The 20,587-nt window shown below is 43.0% G+C and overlaps 1 long non-coding RNA gene across 1 annotated transcript in view; it reads right to left on the bottom strand.

Annotated features, from left to right (window-relative positions):
- Window positions 1-20,348, bottom strand: part of LOC122462727 — a 90,085-nt gene extending 69,737 nt beyond the window's left edge. Inside the window, exons 1-2 of the long non-coding RNA XR_006285452.1 lie at window positions 19,963-20,348; window positions 18,619-18,680 (exon numbers count right to left, since the gene is read on the bottom strand). This is a non-coding gene — a long non-coding RNA (uncharacterized LOC122462727). The remainder of the gene's footprint in view (window positions 1-18,618; window positions 18,681-19,962) is intronic.
- Between the last annotated feature and the right edge of the window lie 239 nt (window positions 20,349-20,587).

The raw sequence follows: 20,587 nt of genomic DNA, 5'->3' as shown, positions 1-20,587 counted from the left end.
TCCCACCCCATAACACTCCTGAGACATCTCAGCTACTTGCATTTGAACCACAGCTTCTAATAATTGTATCAGGAACCATAGGATTGTTTTGCTTGGGTGTTTCTGGCTCAGTAGACCACATATGATTAGGTTTATCTTGAAGCAGAGCCTGTGAGCAGTAAAACTTGCAACAAGGTTATCATGTTTCACAGTTTTAAACAGTCAGGTCCCATCTACACTGCAAGATGGAACTGAGTTTTTAATTAAGTGGGTCCCTAACAGAACTGATATTGTAATGTAGATGTAATTTTAATTTTGATCAATTTTTTCCTTCCTCCCCCCCCCTTTCTTTCTAGACCTTTACTGTGGTGCAAAAAGGGGACTCTAACCCCAAACTTCTAAGATTGGGTTCAATTAGATGTTAAAATGTGAAATAATGAGACAGTTCCTGATATCTGGAGAGATGCAGAGTGTAACAATGCTCTAGGCCAGTGGTCTCCAAACTTTTTGAATTGCGCACCCCCAAGGCCAGCTCTGGGGAAGCAAAAAAAAAAAAAGAAGAAGAAGAAAAGAAGAAGAGCTCCCGCCGGCGTGCCGCCGGCATGCCACCGAAGAATCAAAGGTCCAGGAGCGCTGCTGCCACTGTGTCAGCAGCACTCCTCCTGCCGCGCACCCCCACGGATGGTCTTGCGCACCCCACTTTGGAGACCACTGCTCTAGGCCAGGGGCTCTCAACCTTTTCACACTATGGTTCCCCTTTCAGGAGTCTGATTGTCTTGTGTACCCCAAGTTTCACCTCACTTAAAAACTACTTGCTTACAAAAGTCAGACAAATACAAAAGTGTCACATCATACTTACTGAAAATTTGCTTACTTTCTCAGTTTTTACCATATAATTATAAATCAATTGGAATATAAATATTATGCTTACATTTCAGTGTATAGTATATAGAGCAGTATAAACAAGTCATTATCTGTTTCACATTTTAGTTTGCACTGACTTCATTAATACTTTTTAGGTAGCCTGTTGCAAAAGTAGGCAAATATCTAGAGGAGCTGAGGTACCCTCTAGAAGACCTCTGTTTACCCCCAGAGGTAAGCATACTCCCACCAGAGAACCACTGTGCTAGGCAACTGGGTTGCTGAGTCAAAAAGACTGAGGGCTAGGAGAATTTGTTTGGTCTCATTTTCCCAGCTGTACCAAAGAACTGAAGAAAAAGACGACTCTCCTGCTGAGAAACAAAATCTTCTGCAGAGCTGGAGATAGACAAGCTCAGCCAATTAGAAATAGAGGAGGACTGTTACATAGAATCAGAGGAGTGTAGGACTGGAAAGAACCTCAAGAGGTCTTCTAGTCCAGTCCCCTGCACCCGAGGCAGGACTAAGTATTATCTAGACCATCCCCGACAGGTGTTTGTCTAACCTGCTTTTAAAAATCTCCAATGATGGAGATTCCACAACCTCCCTAGGCAATTTATTCCAGTGCTTAACTACCCTGACAGTTAAGAAGTTTTTCCTAATATCCAACCTAAACAGACCTTGCTGCAATTTAAGCCCATTGCTTCTTGTCCTATTCTCAGAGGTTGAAAACCATTTTTCTCCCTCTTCCTTATAACAACCTTTTATGTACTTGAAAACTTATGTCCCCTCTCAGTCATCTCTCTCCAGACTAAACAAACTCAATTTTTTCAGGTCTTCCCTCATATGTTTTCTAGACCTTTAATCATTTTTGTTGCAATGACTTTCTCCAGTTTGTCCACAGCTTTCCTGAAATGTGGTGCCCAGAACTGGACACAATTAGGGTTGCCAACTTTCTATCTGTAGAAAAACAGAATGCCCTTGCCCCATGGCCATGCCCCACCCCTTCTCCAAGATCCCACCCCATGCTCACTGCATCCCCTGATGCTTGCTCTCCCCTACCCTCACTCACTCACTTTCACCAGGCTGGGGCAGGGGGTTGGGAAGGATAAGGGCTCTGGCTGGGAGGTGCGGGCTCTGGAGTGGGTCTAGGGATGAGGAGTTTGGAGTGCAGGAGGGGCTCCGGGCTGGGGGTAGGGCTGAGGGGTTCAGGGTGCAGGAGGGGGCTCCAGAGTGGTCCTAGAAATGAGGGGTTCAGGGTATGGGAGGGAGTTCCGGGTTCAGTTAAGGGTTGGGGTGTGGGAGAGGGTAAGGGCTCCAGGGTGGTCCCCAGGGCCAAGGGGTTTGAGGCACAGGAGGTGGCCTCTGGGCTGAGGTCCAGGAAGGGGTATGGGGTGCAGGCTCCAGCCAGCACTTACCTTAGGCAACTCCTGGAAGTGGCTGGCTCCTAGCTGCAGGTGCCGCCCCTGCCTGCAGGTGCCATTCACCACAGTTCCTGGCCAATGGGAGCTGCGGAGCCAGCACTCGGGGCAGGGGCAGCACAGAGAGCCCCCGTGGCCCCCCTGCGCCTAGGAGCCAAAAGGGACATGCCGGCCGCTTCCAGGAGTCACACAGAGCTGGGCAGGCAGCCTGCCTGCCCACCCCACTGTGGGTGGCCAACCAGACTTTTAGTGGCCTGGTCACAGGTGCTGACCAGAGCTGCCAGTGTCCCTTTTCAACCGGGCAAACCTAGACACAATGCTCCAGTTGAGGCCTAATCAGCACAGAATAGAGCAGAATAAATACTTCTCAGGTCTTGCTTACAACACTCCTGCTAATACATCCCAGAATGCTGTTTGATTTTTTTTTTTTTTTTTGCACGTACCAGTGTTACACTGTTGACTCTCATTTAGCTTGTGATCCACTATAACCCCCAGATCGCTTTCTGCAGTACTCCTTCTTAGGCAGTCATTTCCCATTTTATATTTGTGCAACTGATTGTTCCTTCCTAAGTGGAGTACTTTGTGTTTGTCCTTATTGAATTTCACCCTGTTTATTTCAGACCATTTCTCCAGTTTGCCCAGACCATTTTGAATTTTAATTCTATCCTCCAAAGCACTTGCAACCCCCTCCCATCTTGGTATCGTCTGCAAATTTTATTATATTCCCTATGCCATTATCTAAATCACTGATGAAGATATTGAACAGAACAGAACCCAGAACTGATCCCTGCAGGACCCAGGATATGCCCTTCCAGCTGTGAACCACTGATAACTACTCCGGGAACGCTTTTCCAAACAGTTATGCATCTACCTTACAGTCTAGATGGAGCTATTATATTTCCCTAGTTTGTTTATGAGACGGTCACGTGAGACAGTATCAAAAGACTTACTAAAAGTCAAGCTATGCCACAACTACCACTTCTGCCTCACCTCATCCACAAAGTTTGTTATCCTCTCAAAGAAAGCTATTAGGTTGGTTTGACACAATTTGTTCTTGACAAATCCATGTTGACTGTTATCTTCTTTTCTAGGTGTTTGCAAATTGATTATTTAATTATTTGCTCCATTATCTTTCCAGGAACTGAAGTAAAGCTGTCTGTAATTCCCTGGTTGTCCTTATTTACCTTTTCATAGATGGGCACTATATTTGCCTTTTTCCAGTCCTCTGGAATCTCTCCCATCTTCCATGACTTTTGACGATGATTGCTAATGGCTCAGATATCTCCTCAGTCAGCTGCTTGAGTATTCTAGGATGCATTGCATCAGGCCCTGGTGACTTGAAGACATCTAACTTATCAAGTTAATTACTTAGACCTTTCCCTATTTATGCCTCTGATTCTACCTCCGCATTCGCTATGTTAGACGTCCAATTGCTACTAACCTTTTTGGTGAAAATTGAAGCAAAAAAAAGTGTAAATCATTAAGCATTTCTGCCATTTTCACATCGTCTGGGCTTGTCTTCACTACCAGGGTAAGTCGACCTAAGTTATGCTACTCCAGCTACATGAACAACATAGCTGGAGTCGACGTAGGTTAGATCGACTGACTGCTGTGTCTACACTGTGCTGAGTCAATGGGAGACGCTCTCCGGTTGACTTCCCTTACTCTTTTTGGAGAGCTGGACTACCGGGGTCAACCAGAGAGCACTCTGCCATCGATTTAGTGGGTCTTCACTAGACCTGCTAAATTGATCTCCGCTGCATCAATTGCAGCAGCGTCGATCTCCACGGAAGTGGAGACCAGCCCTCTGTTATTCCTTCCTCTCCCCCACGCCCATTGAGTAATGGGCCAACCCTGTCCTTGGTCTTCCTCTTGCTTCTGATGTATATGTAGAATATTTTCTTGTTACCCTTTATATTTCTAGCTCGTTTAATCTCATTTTGTGCCTTAGCCTCTCTAATTTGGTCTCTACGTGTATTTGTTTATATTCATCCTTTTTAATTTGACCTAGTTTCCACTTTTGGTAGGACTCTTTTTTGAGTTTTAGATCATTGAAGATCTTGTGGTTAAGCCAGGGTAGTCTCTTGCCATACTTACTATCTTTCCTATGCAGTGGGATAGTTTGCTCTTAATAATATCTCTTTGAAATACTAGGAGCTTTTTTGAACTGTTTTTCCCCTTAGACTTGCTTCCCATTGGATCTTACCTACCAACTTCCTGACTTTGCTAAAGTCTGCCTTCTTGCAATCCATTACTTTTATTGTGCCATTTTCCCTCCTACCATTCCTTAGGATCATGGACTCTACCATTTCATGATCACTTTAACCTAAGCTGCCTTCCACTTTCAAATTCTCAACCAGTTCCTCCCTATTTGTCAAAGTCAAATCTAGAACAGCCTCTCTCCTAGTAGCTTTCTCCGCCTTCTGAAATAAAAAAAATTGTCTCCAATATATTCCAAGAACTTGTTGGATAATCCATGTCCTGTTTGTATTATTTTCCTCAACAGATGTCTGGGAAATTGAAGTCCTACATTGTAAAGGCTCAGCCACTTGGGAACAGAGGATACCATCTGACTTCTCCATTAGACCTATCCCAATGAAATTGGTCAGAACTTGAAAACATACCTCAAAACAATAGCCTAAAACATTTTGCAGCTATTCAGACAGAGCAAAAACAGTTTACTGAAAGCCTCTGTGGACAGTTCAGATATGGACAAAGGCCCACATCCTCAAAAAAAGGTGTTTATTTAGACACCTAACTCCCATCAAAATCCGCTGGATTGGACACCTAAATACCTGTAAGGATCTGAGCCAAAACACCAGCAGATACTGCTAGTTTGTAGTTACAGTTCATTTTTGAACCATGTGCCTTTTATTAGTGCACGTGCACACACACACACACTAAAGCACCTAGAGGCCCCATTGTATCAAGCAGAGTATAAACAGAAAATGGAAGACAGCCCTTGCTCCAAACAGATTATAATCTAAACAGATATTTGGGCAAAAGGTGTGAGGAGAAACAGAAGGATGAAGTAACTTGCCCAAAGTCACTCTGCAGTTTACTAGAGTCAGAAATAGAACCTAGACCTCCTGAATCCCAAATCACTGCTCTGTCTTTCAGAGTGAAAAACTTCACTAAGCCCTAGTTAAAAGTCCACGCTTTCATCTTAACTTTGACTTTTCTGGCTTTGGAGATTTTAAATCAGATCCTCATTATTATAATTATCAGAACTCTTATGTAACATAGAATGATCTATAGTATTAGACTCCAAGACACAGATTTTATTGAAAAGGGGTCAGCAATCCATGTGTCTTTGTGCACCTACATTTCCACTCACAGTTATCCCAATTGTGGGTATAAATTGGGTATTGGTGCATGCAAGTACAGTCCTTTGACATTTTAAAGACTTTTTGCACCTGGGAAGCAATACTTTTTAAACCTCTTGCCCTAAGCATAAGAAGCCAAGTCCTGGAGTTCTTATTCAGTCTTTACCTAGTTAAAAACTTTCACTGAAGTCATGTGACTCCATGAGAATAGAGGAAGGCCTTCGGGATTTTGCCCAGTAAATAAGCAGAACTACTGGTATTATAACAGATTGGTTCTGGAAATAAGTAAGGTTTCAGACAAAACCTTTGTTACTGCAATAGCTCATTTACTCGTACAAGTAGATTTTGTTCCTTTGGATTGACTGGAACACTTTCCAGTTGGTATCAGAGTACTCTCAGAATGTGCTCCCACAGTCCTCTGAGTAGTGGCTCCATATCATGTGCCATACATGGCTACTAAGGATAGTGGACCTTCACAATCCATTAATGATAGCAAAAGATGGTAGCTCAGCAGATGGCCATGGATGTCTCACTGCCTTTGTGCCCTTGATTGAGGCTGAGTTGCACTGAGTTTCCAGCTGTGGTGGTTTTGCAGCTAGTGCACACGAAAAGTCTATTCAGCAAAGTACAAAACATCAAAACTGTATTTGCTTCTCTACCGATGAATGAAAAAAAGAAAAAAACGCAGCAAATACCAGTGACTTGGTTTCCTAGAAGGAGGCCATCGGACGCTTTGTAAAATGTGTTATCATGGCTCTTTGTTGTGGCTGGCATGGCAGTCTGTCAATTGTTGCACGCTCAAAGAGGTGTTAAAGCAAGCATGGAAAGGATTTGGAGAGAAGCCAAATGAAGTGCTATCATCCACACATGATTTTGCACTGTATGGACACTGGTAACCCAAAAGATCATTAACAATGCTTTTGAACAGTAACAGGCTTATGACTCTATTCACTCTGCTTCTGGAAAGATAAGTTCTGCTGCATCTATAAGTCAGACAGCATGTGACATGACATAAGGTATCATAAAGGACAGCAGGGCAAGCAAAGAAGAGGGGGAAAAAAACCCAAACGCTCTCCTTGTTACTCCATAGTCTCCCCTGGGGTCAAGGGAGGGTTTGTCCAAGCTCCTGTCTCACTCAAGATCCTGAGAGTTTGCAGGGCTTTCTTCAGTGGAGCCTGGGTACTCACTGTGGGTATGTCTACACAGCAGATGGGAGGGGACTTCCCAGAGCAGGCAGGCTAGCTTGTGCTAGCTCGTGCTAGCTCTGCTCATGCTACTGCACTGAAAATACCAGTGTGGCTGCAGTAGCCCAAGCCACCTCATGTGCTAGTGGCCCAAGTATAAACCCACCCAACCCTCGGGGTATGTACTCTGGCAGTTAGCCCAAGCTGCCACCCCATGCCATTGTGGCCACATTACTATTTTTAGAGTGCAAGCTCAAGCCAAGCTAGTGCATGTCTAACTATCCACATCGGAAAGTGCCCTCCCAGCTACTGTGTAGACATACAGTGTGTGGCGGGGGGGGGTTGATGGAGCACATTCTGCAAGCCTTTTTTAATCATCACCATCATCACCACCACCACCACAGAAATGATTCTACTGGCACCAATACGAGTATCAAAATATATTTTAAACTGAAATAAAAGAACATTTTAAAGAGGTTGTAAGGTGGGGGAGGGTGGGGGGAGAGAACAAAACATAATAACCAGGAAAATCTTTTCTGAACTCCTATAGAATCAGCTGTGGTTCTCAAGCCCAGAGAGACTCACATACCCATCTCCAAGGTAGGTATTATACTCCTTTTGTGGCGGGGTAAATTGTGGCACATGGAGGTTAGTCTCTGATTCAGCAGAATGCTTAAGTGCTTCACTTAAGCAAGTTATTAATCTAATTTAAGTAATCTGTTTAAAGTTAAGCATATGCTTAACCACTGTGCTGAATCAAGGCCTAAATGGCTTGCCCAAGTTCACAAAGCAAAGCAGTGACCAAGCTAGAAATAAGAACCTCAGAGTTCTGACTACCAGCCACCCGCTCTGATTGCTAGACACTACTTCCTACAATACATACATATAACTAAACAAAGCAAAAAGTATTCTTATATCAATGAAAACAACAGCACTTCCTTAATATTATAGGTCCATAACCTGCACATGTTTTGTTGATAAATACGACATAGTATTGACTTCAACATTTCCTGAAAGAACAGGAATTTGGTGTTTTTAATTTTCATTGTTTTGAAATGCTATCTTTGCTTGACTGGCTAGATCCCTACCTCCTACATGACTGCCTACTATTAACTGCTTTAGCTGACTTCCAGAATTCAGGCCAGACTTTCATAGCCGCACACGCAAAAATGCAGGTGTAATTTACGCATACGATCACTATGATCCAACATGCATTCCTGGTATTTTTACATACAGATGACCAGTTAGATGTGTAACTGGTCCTTTTTGTGCATAGGTACCATTATTGTACATGCAATCCTGATAATTGCCCACCTTAAGTCTGTGCATATACATGCAAATATTATAAGGCCAGAAGGGACCATTGTGATCATCTAGTTTGACCTCCTGTAAACCACTAGCTACAGGACTTCCCTGAATTAGTTCCTATTTGAACTAGAATCTCTCTTGTACAAAAACATCCTGTCTTGATTTATGAATTTCCAATGATGGAGAATCTACCACAACTCTTGTTCAATTATTCCAAGGGCTAATTACCCTCACTTAAAAAAAATTACAACTAATTTCTGGTCTGAATTGATTTAACTTCAACTTCCAGCCACTGGATCTTGTTATATATTTGCCTAATACATGGAAGAGACCTTAGAATCAAATTCTATTCCCCATTAGGTGTTTATAAACAAGGATCAAGTCACCCTTTAACCTTCTCTTTGTTAAGCCAATTGAACTCCTTAAGTCTTTCACTATAAGATATATTTTCCAATCCTTTAATAATTCTCATGGCTCTTCTCTGAATCCTCTCCAGTTTAACAACATCCTTCTTGAACTGTTGACCCAGAATTATATACAATATTACAGTAGTGATTGCACCAGTGCCAAATACAGAGGTAATATAACCTCCATACTCTTCCTTGACATCCAAGGACTGTGTTAGCCATTTTGGCCACAGCCTCTCGCTAGGAACTTGTGTTCCCCTGATTATCCACCATGAACCCCAAGTCCTTTCCAGAGTGACTGCTTCTCATGATAGCATCCCCGATCCTGTAAGTAAGGCCTGCATCCCTTGTTCCTAGATGCATGACTTTACACTTGGCCATATTAAAATGCATATTGGTAAGCTGAGCACCAGCAAACAAGTGATCCAGATAGCTCTGTATCAGTGACCTGGCCTCTTCATTATTTACCATTCCCCAGTCTTTGGGTCATCTGCAAACTTTATCAGTACTGATTTTATGTTGATAAAAATCACAACCAGTGTAGGGTCGAGAGCCGATCCCTATGGAAGCCCAATAGAAACACACCCACTCAATGACGACTCCCTGTTTACAGTTACATTCTGAGATGTGTAAAACAGTTTTTAATCCAGCTATTGTACAGCTGTGAAAATATGAACTATGAATTTGGATTAATGTTCTTTCACCATAAACTCTAAAATTTAAATCAAGCAATATAGGGTTGTTTTACACCAATATATACACACATATTTGCTTTAAAATGTACTGTAGAGTGGGAGATTACAAATATTCAACCAAAGGCCAATTCCAAATGTGTGTGCTCCAACACTGGGCTCACACGCATGATGTCCTAAAGCCAAAAATGCCATATTTACATAGGTTATCAGCTTTCACGGTCAGCCCCTCAGATCACAGTAGACTTTTCCAAATACAACATGAAGTCAAAACATCACTCTAAATAGGACAATTTTCAGCAGTGTCCTTGTCCACCTGATTCCTGCTGTTTTTCAGTGTCCGTGTGTGTAGGCCAAATCTTGTATTCTTAATTACTCAGTCCTTACTTAGGAACAAGAGTTTCACAGGAGCCTCTTTAATTAATAAAAATTTCTATTAAGCTCATAAAGTCTCAAGTATGGCATCAAATATGCACCATTTGTTTAGAACAGGAAGCCTTAGAGAGAGAATATAAGCTTCATAACACATGACCTTCCATGATTGCCTAACATTACTTGTATATTCAGAGTTAACCTAGCCTCCCATCCACCCCCCAGGATCATCCTGATTTCAACAAGGAGAACCAATGCAATCCTAGTTGAGGGGCTCTGAGAAATAAATTCACCTAAGATCCAAGCAGATCTTTCTGGACATCTTTTAGCATTTGGTCTCTCGAGAACAAATCTTAGTGTGGTGAATGCCCAGCTTACCCATTGGCCTCTATTCAACGGGACCACCCATAGGAACAAAGCAAGTAGAAGTCCTGCAATACATGTAATTGCTCCTGTATCTACTGCTTTCCTCTCTCTCTATATGGGTTGTTAAGGCAGAGTACAGCCCATTTCATGCTTCAGCCTTTCACAGGACTTGCCAAGATGAATTACATCAAATTCATTTGAACTAGTAACTTTTAGAGTTTAACAAATGGTACGTGGGCAGGAGGGAAAGAGCTCTAATGTGATTGGGTTTGAAAGCAGGAGGTGGTGAGGCAGAGGCAGGATGACAGAAGCAAGGAATGAAAAGAGCAATTTGCTCCTTCCCTGCCCTCTCTGGACTCCAACTGGGTCATAGTAGCCCTTGGATTCTGGTGATTTCCTTCCCCGCCCCCCTTGCTGGTAGGTGCAACCCACTTCCAGATCATGCCCCACCACTCGAGAAACATCTAGTCCATCTGCTTGCACTGTGTCAGCACCCCACTATCCCTAAATAATCTCATCCAACTTGAAGCTTTCTAAGGATGGTGACTCCAGCACAAGGTACGTTTATGTCACCCATATGGGCCTGATTCTCATTTACACTGTGGCCTCTTTTACACTGATCTGGCAGTGTAGCTACCCACCAGAGGGCAGCATAATTACACAGATGCTTGAACAAGATGACATTCCTTCTTGCATTGGAAGATTACAAAAGAAACATCCTGGTCCATGCTGCTTTGCAACATGAAAGGAAATCCACCTGGATCGCATTGTGCAAGCGACCCTCCGTCTTATCCAGCACCCCATTGCTGCTGGATAGCTTATTTAGTTGCTAGTTGAAGCAGGCCAGCTTGTTTTTTAGTTGGAACTAGCTGGAGTGGTTTTAATGTTTTGTCCGGAGAATTCTCTCCCCCCCCCCCCCCCCATCTTGCATAGCACAGATATACGGAGTCTAATTTTCTAAGGAGGTTACCTACCTAAATCCCATTGAATTTAAGTGGGATTTGCATGCCTAATTCTTTGGAGCTTTTGAAAGTCCCATCTTAATATGTAGGGTAATATTTTCAGCATTGGCCCAACACTGCTCTTTGAAATCAATAGCTGACTTCAGAGGAGCAGAATTCAACCCACTGACTTCAGGGGAAGCAAAATTAAGCCAAAGATGAGCCCTTCTGAAAAAAGAAAAAAAAAAAAAAAGTCTTAATTTCCATGTCCCTTTGTTTGTGCCATTTTTGCAACAGCATACATCTGTAAAATGGAGTTAGTGACGCTTATTCACCCTTCTAACGTGCTTTGGGATCTACCAATGAAAAGCAGAATAGTAAGTGCCAATTAGTAGTATTTATTTAATTACTGCCATTAGTTACTTATGCACAAACAAACAGAGGATTAATGAAGGAATCTGTCACTGTCTTGGGCTCTGTTCCTCAGCACGTTGCAAGCACTTGTATTCATTCTTCTCCTGGCTCCTCTTTGTCTAAAGGCCACCATAATTTACTGTTTCTAGCCATATTTGGTGCATAGTGGTGCTTGAGAGAAAGAGATCTGTGCTGGTTGCATGAAAACGAAGACGTGGTTTCACCTCCGTTTCGTTGCTGCTTTCCCCCCCCCCCCAAAAGCAGAAAAGACAATTATGAGAAGCAGAAGGAAAAAAACCCACACAAACAAAAAACACCCTTTGTGTCAGAGAAAATGGTAAATTTATGCCTGGGGTAAAATGTGTGAAGAGTTGGAATGGAATTTTAGCAGGTTTCTTTAGCTTCAAGTGAATAAATAAGACAAAGAAAAGTCTTTTCATCTGAATGTTTTGCAGTGCCTGGGGCTATGTACATTGGACACTGTCTGCAGCTGGTTTCATTTCAGGATGAGTGAAGTGGTTCAAAAAGAAAACTAGGAGCTGCTCTGAACCCTTGCCTTTGAATAAAAGGGTACCATTTGGGGAGTCCATTTAATTTCTTGTCATGATTTGCCACTTTGGCATCTAGGCTCTGCCAGAACTGCAAAGTGCCAAATACAAGCCATACTTTTTTTTTCCCCCAACTCTTTTTGTAGGCTCAAGAGGCTTGGACAGTTTGGCTTAGCAGCATGGAAATTCTGGGGGGCCAGTCTGAACCAAATCTCTGAAGCTTTCAAGTCCACTCATCTCTAGGTTCCGACACCTCCTGGTGCACTAATAACTAGCAGAGCCATTTATTTCTGTGGGAGAGAGAAATCTGTTGGCAACGTCTAGGGGTAGCCACATTGGAGCACCATATGCCCCAGTTTCCTTTCACTGCTTCATAGTCAGCTACTGGAACATGCTCCTCAGTTCCATAATTCACCTCCTTTGGGTTTGGCCCACGTCATTGTGAAGGCTCACAACACCCCAGCCAGCTGCGGGAGTCAGTTGTTTGTAACAAAACCCAGGCACAGGTGTCAAACCTCATGAAAAAGAGGGAGGGGGTAAGCACAAGAGATAGACTTGGCCCTTCCTGTGCATCCCAGCCTGACAAGCTCAGCAGGTTCCTCTGGTTCAGCCAAACCTGAACTAGAGGAAGATGCTAGTGCTGATTCTGCTGCCCCAGGTGCCCGGTGCATCATCAGGGGGATAAAGTACATCCAAAGCCATCCCAGAAGCCTTCACCACAGGTCACATTAACTTGCACTTTTGCTGGTGGCATCAGAGGCCAAGGATTGAATGGGCCCTTGGAGGCTGAACTCCCCACTCAGTTCTGGCAGTGGTCACTTCAGAAGAGGACTGGGTCAGTGTAAAGGAAGCTTGACCTACTGCTGCTGCCCTGTACTGCGCCTGTTCCTTGCACAGAGGTTTGCATTCTCTGGGGCTGTTAATAATCCAGCTCCTTTTACCAGCACTTGATCTGCACTAACACAGCATTAAACCTTGCTGATCTGAAAGGCTAAACAGACCATTTATTTTCAGGTTGAGTTACCTTACTGCTCCCCAGAGATTACTGAATGCTATTTATGGGCTCCCAAATGGCTGAGTCATTACCACCATCCTATGTTTAGTTTTGCACTTTGAGCAGTGAACATTAATACATTCCATGCACATGGGTACCCAAGACAGCCAGCCAGCTCAGGAGGAGTGCCTGGGTCACTTAATGCGTATATTTTCTCTGGCGCTGTTAGACCCACTATTGAAATCAGTGAAGGTAAAGTTAAGTAGGAGAATGAACTTCAAATGATCTTGGTGGCTCAGAAAAGGCTTGGTCTCAAGAAAACATCTACCTCATCTCTCAAGTGTTTCCCAAAGAAGATGCCAGACAGGTGTTACTGGATGCCAGAGAGGCTGACAGGGCTGGTGCTGTTATTGTTGTCTAGACTTTATTTTATTACTACTCAAATCATAACAGAGTCAGATGATCACATACCCCCTCCTCCCGCCTTTGTAACCCAGGCAACTCACATATTAGAGAGGCATGTGTAGCAACTGCATAGCTAAGGTAATATTAGCTTTGCACCTAAAGCAAGACTCATTTTCACCCTCTAGGCCTCAAACTTGGAAACACTTATGCACGCGCTTAACTTTACTAGTGCTGGATTATCCCCAGGACTAGAGCTAAGCACATGCGTAAGTGTCTGCAGGATCAGTGCTTAAATGACTGAATTTAGTCTCTGTAGGTGGCACAATGATTCCTCACAGGACAGTTTAAATTTTCTGTGCAATGTATTTTGCAAAAATATTCAGTACACTTGTCCAGAGGAAATATCTAAAAAATTCTCCCTTTTTGAAATGTTAGTTTTGATCATGCATCTTTAGCTTCCTTTAACATAAAATAGGTCATCAAAACACTTGACATTTTATACAAGAACTCATTTTGAGAGAGTGAGTGAAACAAAAGAGGAAGCCAGAAAGAGAAGTTTCCTCAATGGCTAGTCAGGCAAGTTGTTCCACACACGACACAGATAGTCTTTCTATCTTAGTTGCCCAAGTACAAACTGGAAGTCATCTCTCCTCCTGTTATTAGACACCAGCAATAGCATTGCAGGACTCATTTAATTCAGATTTGTCCTTCGACCATCAAACTCTTGAAATTAATGAATAAACCTTCTTACAGAAGCTATAAGCTCAAGGAACAGACAACATTTGATATAATTAAACAAGTGCTCAGGGACCATAAACTGTGGCCTTTCAATGAAATAAGTAAATCCATCCAAAAATCCAATCTTTTGCTATTGGCCAAAAAGATAGTTTTGTTTACCTCATAAAAAGCCTTATGGATCTTATGGATGCCAAGATCATTGGTGTTTTCCCTTACCAAGTGCTCCAGATTTCTTTACCTTCATCCAGTGGCAGCATCAATTAGTAAGATTTCTTTTTAAATTAAAATTCATAAATTTCTTTTAAAAACAGATTAATGTATTTTTAATTTCTGAACTAGAATAAATTGTTTTTTTACCACAGTGTTCTCTGTGTATTTGCATGTGTGTATATTAAGGATTAGGACATTTAATACTATCCCACAGTATGCCTTGTGTAAGAGCGTGAAGTACTAGACAGCCCTTAATCCTGGAATTTGGCTCTATACACCACAACCCCTCCTGTAGAACCTATCAGGTGTAGTATGTCATTTCCTCCCTGAGGGCTTTTGGTCTACAGATCTTGGACATAATTCATTGATACGATATCTTCTGTGCATGTGTGTTAAGAGTATAGTGAAAGTAATAAACCAAAGAACCTTGCGGTGCCATCTAACCAATTCCATAGATTGGCAGTGTGGGAAACAAACTTGCCTATTCTTCTACTTCTCTGTTGAAAGATTCTGTGCAATAAAACTGAAAGTGACAATATATTGCATTTCCCCATTCACGTGGGGTTCACTGGGCAGAAACAGACAGCAACTTATGCAATAGATGACAGGACCTACTACGGTCACCCACGACCCTTCCCAAGCCCCAGTGCAAGATAGTCCTCATTCAAAGTGGTTGAAGGCAATTTTTATTTGGTCTAGTGAATCTCTTTAACACCTCTGCTGCTGGCCTCCTTAAGCAAATTATCCCATTGTCTAATTGACTTCACAGTTAGCAATGTTTTCTCAGTATTTGCTTCAGTTTTCCCATATGTAGGTTTCAAGGTATTTAGTACACTGGCCTGACTTTAGCAGCTTTCCTTTGGGCTATATACATTGTGGGTGGAATTTTCAGAAGTGCCAAAAACAGTTAGGAATACAAGTCCCATATTTGCTCTTTTCATAAATCCAACCATTACTCAATTAACCTTTTTCCTTACTCTTCCTTAGAAATAAAAGTATAAGTGGGCTTTTGTGCAATGCTGTGCAAAAGAAATCAAAGGAATACTTCATCCTCCTTAAGTTACATTTGGGATACGAGTTGCTGAGCCTGGGGCATTATTGTTTGTGGCTGCTCTAAAGAAATACTGAAAGGGGAACGTAGTGTCTACAGGGAACTGAGTGACCTGTGAAGAGATTCAATGAAAATCCTTAGGTTGTCTCCCATGCCATGTACTCCAAGATTACCAGTTACACCTAGGATTTTGCACTTTGCATAGTGTTACCATACATCTGGGTAGTCCCCAGACACTGCCTCTTTTTTGAACCTCCGCCCTCCATCTGGGTGGATTTTTTAAATAAGAGACAATGTCTGGGATGTTTGCAGAGCAAACATTGCAGCTCAGAAAGAGTCCCGATTGGTCCGCTTCCCCACTGGTCCATTTTCCCGCAGCCACAGTTGCCAGGATTCCCCCATTCCCCTCCGACTCCCAGCCATGGGGAGGGGGAAGAGGCCTGCAGAGAGGCACTGACCAACCACTGGCATTGCATCCTGGGCTTGCACAAGCTGCCATACCACCATGACAGGGAGCAACACTGTCCCCCACCTCTAGTTAGTATGCCTGCTGCAGGTACCCCCTCCCGGACCCCCAAATACCCCTCCCAGTACACACACCCATCCGGCATGACTCACCCAACTGTACCCCCCCCCGGCTGTGTCCTCTTTTGGGGAATCTGAAATACAGTAACCCTAACTTTATAATGAAACAACAGAGGATCTACTATAATATTGGTCTCCACCACTGCACTTCACTTCTCTGGACTTTAACAGGGATAGGATGAGACACAAAATGGATTGTCTGCCATTGCATGGACTGTAAGCAGGACAGGGAATGCTATGAACATCCCTATGAACATGCTATGAGCCCTCCTGGGATGATGATTCTAAACGTCAAGAAAATCATCAAGAATATGCAGTAAACTAAACATAAGCCCTTGACCCATAGGCAAAGATTTTAGTGGAGCATTTTTGCTAGAGATGGGCCAGAGAGAGGAGCCCAGATTGGGACAACAGGGTTGAATCTAAAGTTTGTGCTTTGAACTTCCCACTGAAAACATGGTTTCAAATGTGAATTTTGAATCCAAATTCTGAACTCTCAGGTTTGTGAGTGCTCAAATCCAAGGGGCTTGTGTGGGTTTTAATCTGGGTTCATCTTTTTTTTTGGACCATCAGAAACAAGATATCTTAAGTGAACCAAATCACTAACATTTTGTGCTTGGTTTGTCTTCCTTTCGATTACTGAACACTGGACAGCACCAGTTCTAGGCTGAGGGAACTTTCTCTTATTATATTTAAAAAGTAGCATCCACCATGTGTTGCATCATGTCCTGCTTCTGTCACAATTATGTCTATTCTTCATACAATTCTGAACTTAAACCTTAAATGTTAAATTACATTTTTTGTCCTGAACAGCTTTCAATAGCACAATCTCCCTCCTAGACTCCCCTTCTAATTGGATGAGCAAACACTCTGGACTTTGATTCCCCAATGGGCTGAATATTAAGAGAAGATTCCTGGCTCCAAAGGAGAAGACTACAATGTGAATTGGGGGGAGGAGGGGGGAAATCCACCCATTCATTCATTCCTTCCCAGCAACATTCCTTGGCCCAGAGCCAGCTACCATTTGACGTCACCGTCTTAACCAGGAACATAATGTACTGGCACTGGGACAAACGTTTATTATGGAAAAACACAGTAACGAGTTGAAACATATCAGAGAAGCCAGGGGAGAGGGAGCTAAATAGAGAAAAGGGGTGGGGGGCAGATTGGCAGAAAGTGAAAAATTTATCTACCAAAACCCACAGGGGGGCACTTTCATTTTAGTTTGAGCACTTATGCCAGTTACACACATGAAAGCCTCTGGACATTGTGGTAAGTTCCAACATTGTAACACTAGCACAGTCAAAACAATGGAAAGTTGCTTACTTAAAGCACCGTTTGCTCCTTGCCATGTTTAGTAAGCTAATAAGGAAAAGGCCCTATTCTTTCATTCCTTTTTTCTTTAAGCCGTTTCAAGCCCAGTATTCCTAGAGCATTTTTTCCCCTTACTCAGTAGCTGTTCTTTAAGTTCTGGTCATTGGGGTTAAAAATTAACTGGATTTTGTGGGAGGAGGGAGGGGAAAACCCAGTGTTTGCAGCCCGGAATTAATGCTGTAAAGCCAGTAAGCAGTTTGAAGATTGGAGGGGGGGGAGGGGCCTTCTGTAGTCCCTTTTTCACAGCTGCAATTAGTGGCTGTTAGAAAAAAGAAGAAGAAAAAAAGCTGCAGAGTAGTTTGTCCCTCAGGTACTCCTAGCATGGGGAGAAAAAATAAATACCAAAAATGGTCAGAAAGGATGAAGAAATAGTTGGGTGGTGATGTGACTTTACGATACCAATTTGACTACCCACCAACTCAGCATGGATTTGGCAAGTGAAGCTTCCCTCTTATGAAGTGATTGGTGAGACAGATCAGGTCTTGTCTTCACTGCTGAGACTGCAAAAAAGGTATCATTTAATGGTTTATCTTCAGAGCAGTGTGGCCTAGTGGACAGAGCACTGTACTAGGACTCGGGTGACCCAGGTTCAATGCCCAACTCAGCCTCTGGCCTACTGTGTAACCTTAGACAAGTCATTGTATCTCTGTACCTCAGTTTCCCCATCTGTAAAGTGGGGCCAATGATGACCTCTTTTGTAAAATGTTTTGACATCTACTGAGGAAAAGTGCTATGTAAAGAGGTATGTATATATTGTTTGTGCTGTTTTTGTGATACACCAATTGGGAACAGGACTGAGACCCACCACATTCTTCTGGCACACATCGCTAAGCTGTCATATGGTAAACACTTTCAGTTGCTACCACTTGGGCTAGATTTGAACCAGTGACTAGCTGGTAAGATTGGCTCTGAAACAGTCGCTTTTGGATAACTCCAGCAGAGCAGCTGTAAATTTGTTTCTGAGGATGCTCCCACGCAAGTATTGATTCTGTGGGGGCGGGTAGTTCTAGGAACTTGAGAGGCATGGCCAGAGAACCACTGTCCTCTGGCACTCCCTAGCAGGTGTTATCAGCTGGTGCAAATTAGAGCAGCTGTGAGGCTAAGTTGCACCAGTGACCAAGCCAGGCCCAGATATCAGGGAAATGAGGCCCACTGTCACCACCTCTATTTCCAATTACCGGTCCCATGAACCATCAAGAAGCCCCACACAACTAGGTTTTGGGCTTGTTGTTGACTGCAATTGCTTCACTTACTAAAACTGTTTTGTTCCAGACACTGCAGTGACATTTTCCAACCTGCCCCCAATAATGCCTCCAAGGACAGCCTTCAGCTTTGCTCATTTCCCCCACTATGTGGAATCCACATAGAGTTCTACCTATATGGTTTTTAACCTACAAAGCAGCAGGTCTAGAAGATGCCCTAAAAGGGCTGCATAAGTAGCATACCTGTGAAGTTCAGAAATAGATCTGATTCCTGAAGTCCACAAAGAAACCTTCAGAAGCAGGATCTAAAAACATCAGATGCACAATTATATTTAAAAATGCATATATTATTAATATTAAAGAACCCTGCAAAGTTCCCAGGGTGGCTATCTGTTATTTATTGCCCTGATGTCACCACTGCTGCTACCCTTACTCATTTCCTGTCACTCTGAAGTCATTGGGTCTGTTGCCCAAACCCAGCACCAAAGTCAATAGACGTTCAAGATCTCTGTAAATCAGGCCAATTATTTAGATTTGGAAGTGTGACTCTAGGTGCCAGATTTAGGCACCCAACTTTGAAACTTTTATCCAACGTACATTAGGGTAGTGGGAGTGTGCTTCTCCTTGCGTCCTGAAGACATTAAGCATCCCCTTGCATCTAAACAGCCACTAGTCCCCAATCCTACAATCCACCGTGCACACCATTGGCACTAAGGGCTGTAAAATTGTTCATAGCAATGCAAAATGCATTTGGATCCTGATGCAGATACTCATTCTGCAGGCTGGTATACTTTTCACAGGACTCCCCAGAGAAGAAAATGAAGTGCTGATTCTGAATAGCAGCACTAAAGAATGCAATGAGGGTTCTAGGCAGCAGATCCACAGAAGACTCTGAAACAGAAAATTTGGTGTTGAGTCTGGGCAACCCCAGGGAGTGCAGGGTGATAAAGAAGGTAGAGCCAGGAGCTTCCAGGTAACTTCACTGGGAACCGGGAGGGCACAGGGCCTCACAAATAAGATTATTTACTTAGGTGCTCCCGTATGGATTCAGACTGGGCTCTCCAATGGCACCTAAGAGAGTTGTGTGCTCAAATCCCATTAATTTTCAATGGGATCTGAGTGCCTAACTCCCTAGGTGCCTTAGGCATTTAACTGGAGGCAACCACATCTTATTTTGGCATTGACTCTTTGGAGTTTTTTAGAATCATCAAAAATAAGCCACATATCTTGCATTTTCCCTTTCCATATAGTGTGACCCCGTTGCTGGAAATACAGCTTCCAGAGGGGCCATTCTAAAGCTAATGTAAGTGAATTGTCTGATACAGCAGTCCCCAAAGAAGCATCTTCTAGAGGTGCCTGCACAATTTCTTGTTCTAGACAAAGGAACTGATCCTGGGAGCTGCTGGCCTCCACTGGGAAGTTGCTGAGAACATTCAACTGCTTTTAAAGCCAAGGGATTTGAGGTTCTTCAGCAACCGTCAGGACCTGGCCCTAAGCAATTCTGTGCTTCTTTGAGGGCAGGAGTTTCTCAGAGTTCCTGTTCAGTTCAAAAGAGGAATGGGGTCTGGGAAAGAGCTCCAGACATACCTCTGCAATGTGGAGCCAAAAGGCAATCATGCAGAGGCATACATTCCAGAAGCCTGTGGTTTTATCAGTCACCATACCATTCCTTCTTGGCATAGCTTATGACCATCAGTCTCACAGCATTAGTAAGCAGAGTCCAAATCCCTGTAAAAAGCTGAGCGTTTGCAGCCATCACACACGTGTACAGGAAAGAGTTCCAGATTCCAATAAGACACCACAGAGGAATTAGTCAGGCTGAAATTAGACAAATATGGGGAGTAATATACCCCACTCCTGCATGGAAGAAACCCTGCTCAAAGCGGCACAGAAAGCCATTCCATGCAAATCGTAAACTGGGGCACCAGTGTCCTAGGAATCTCTCGTATGTCATTTTACCTGTATAACCAGTTAATTGAGAGTGACTCCATAGAATGTCTCTCTACAGAGAATTCAGATTTATTAAAATCGAGTGGGTTACCTTTTATTCAACTCAGTCAAAAGACAGTCACCTGCACACACACAAAAAGCACACCTGTCCAATTTTTTTGAAAACTTGGACATTTGAAAGACATCTGGTCTGTTAAATATGTATATAGAGCTTTCACTCAATTTAATAAAGACTCTAGAAATGACATACTATAGGTGTTGT

The sequence above is a fragment of the Chelonia mydas genome, chromosome 13 (assembly GCF_015237465.2).
Source record: "Chelonia mydas isolate rCheMyd1 chromosome 13, rCheMyd1.pri.v2, whole genome shotgun sequence".
Classification (NCBI taxonomy): Eukaryota; Metazoa; Chordata; order Testudines; family Cheloniidae; genus Chelonia; species Chelonia mydas.
The sequence above is the reverse complement of the archived record's forward strand: the minus strand, read 5'-3'. Positions and strand labels throughout refer to the sequence as shown.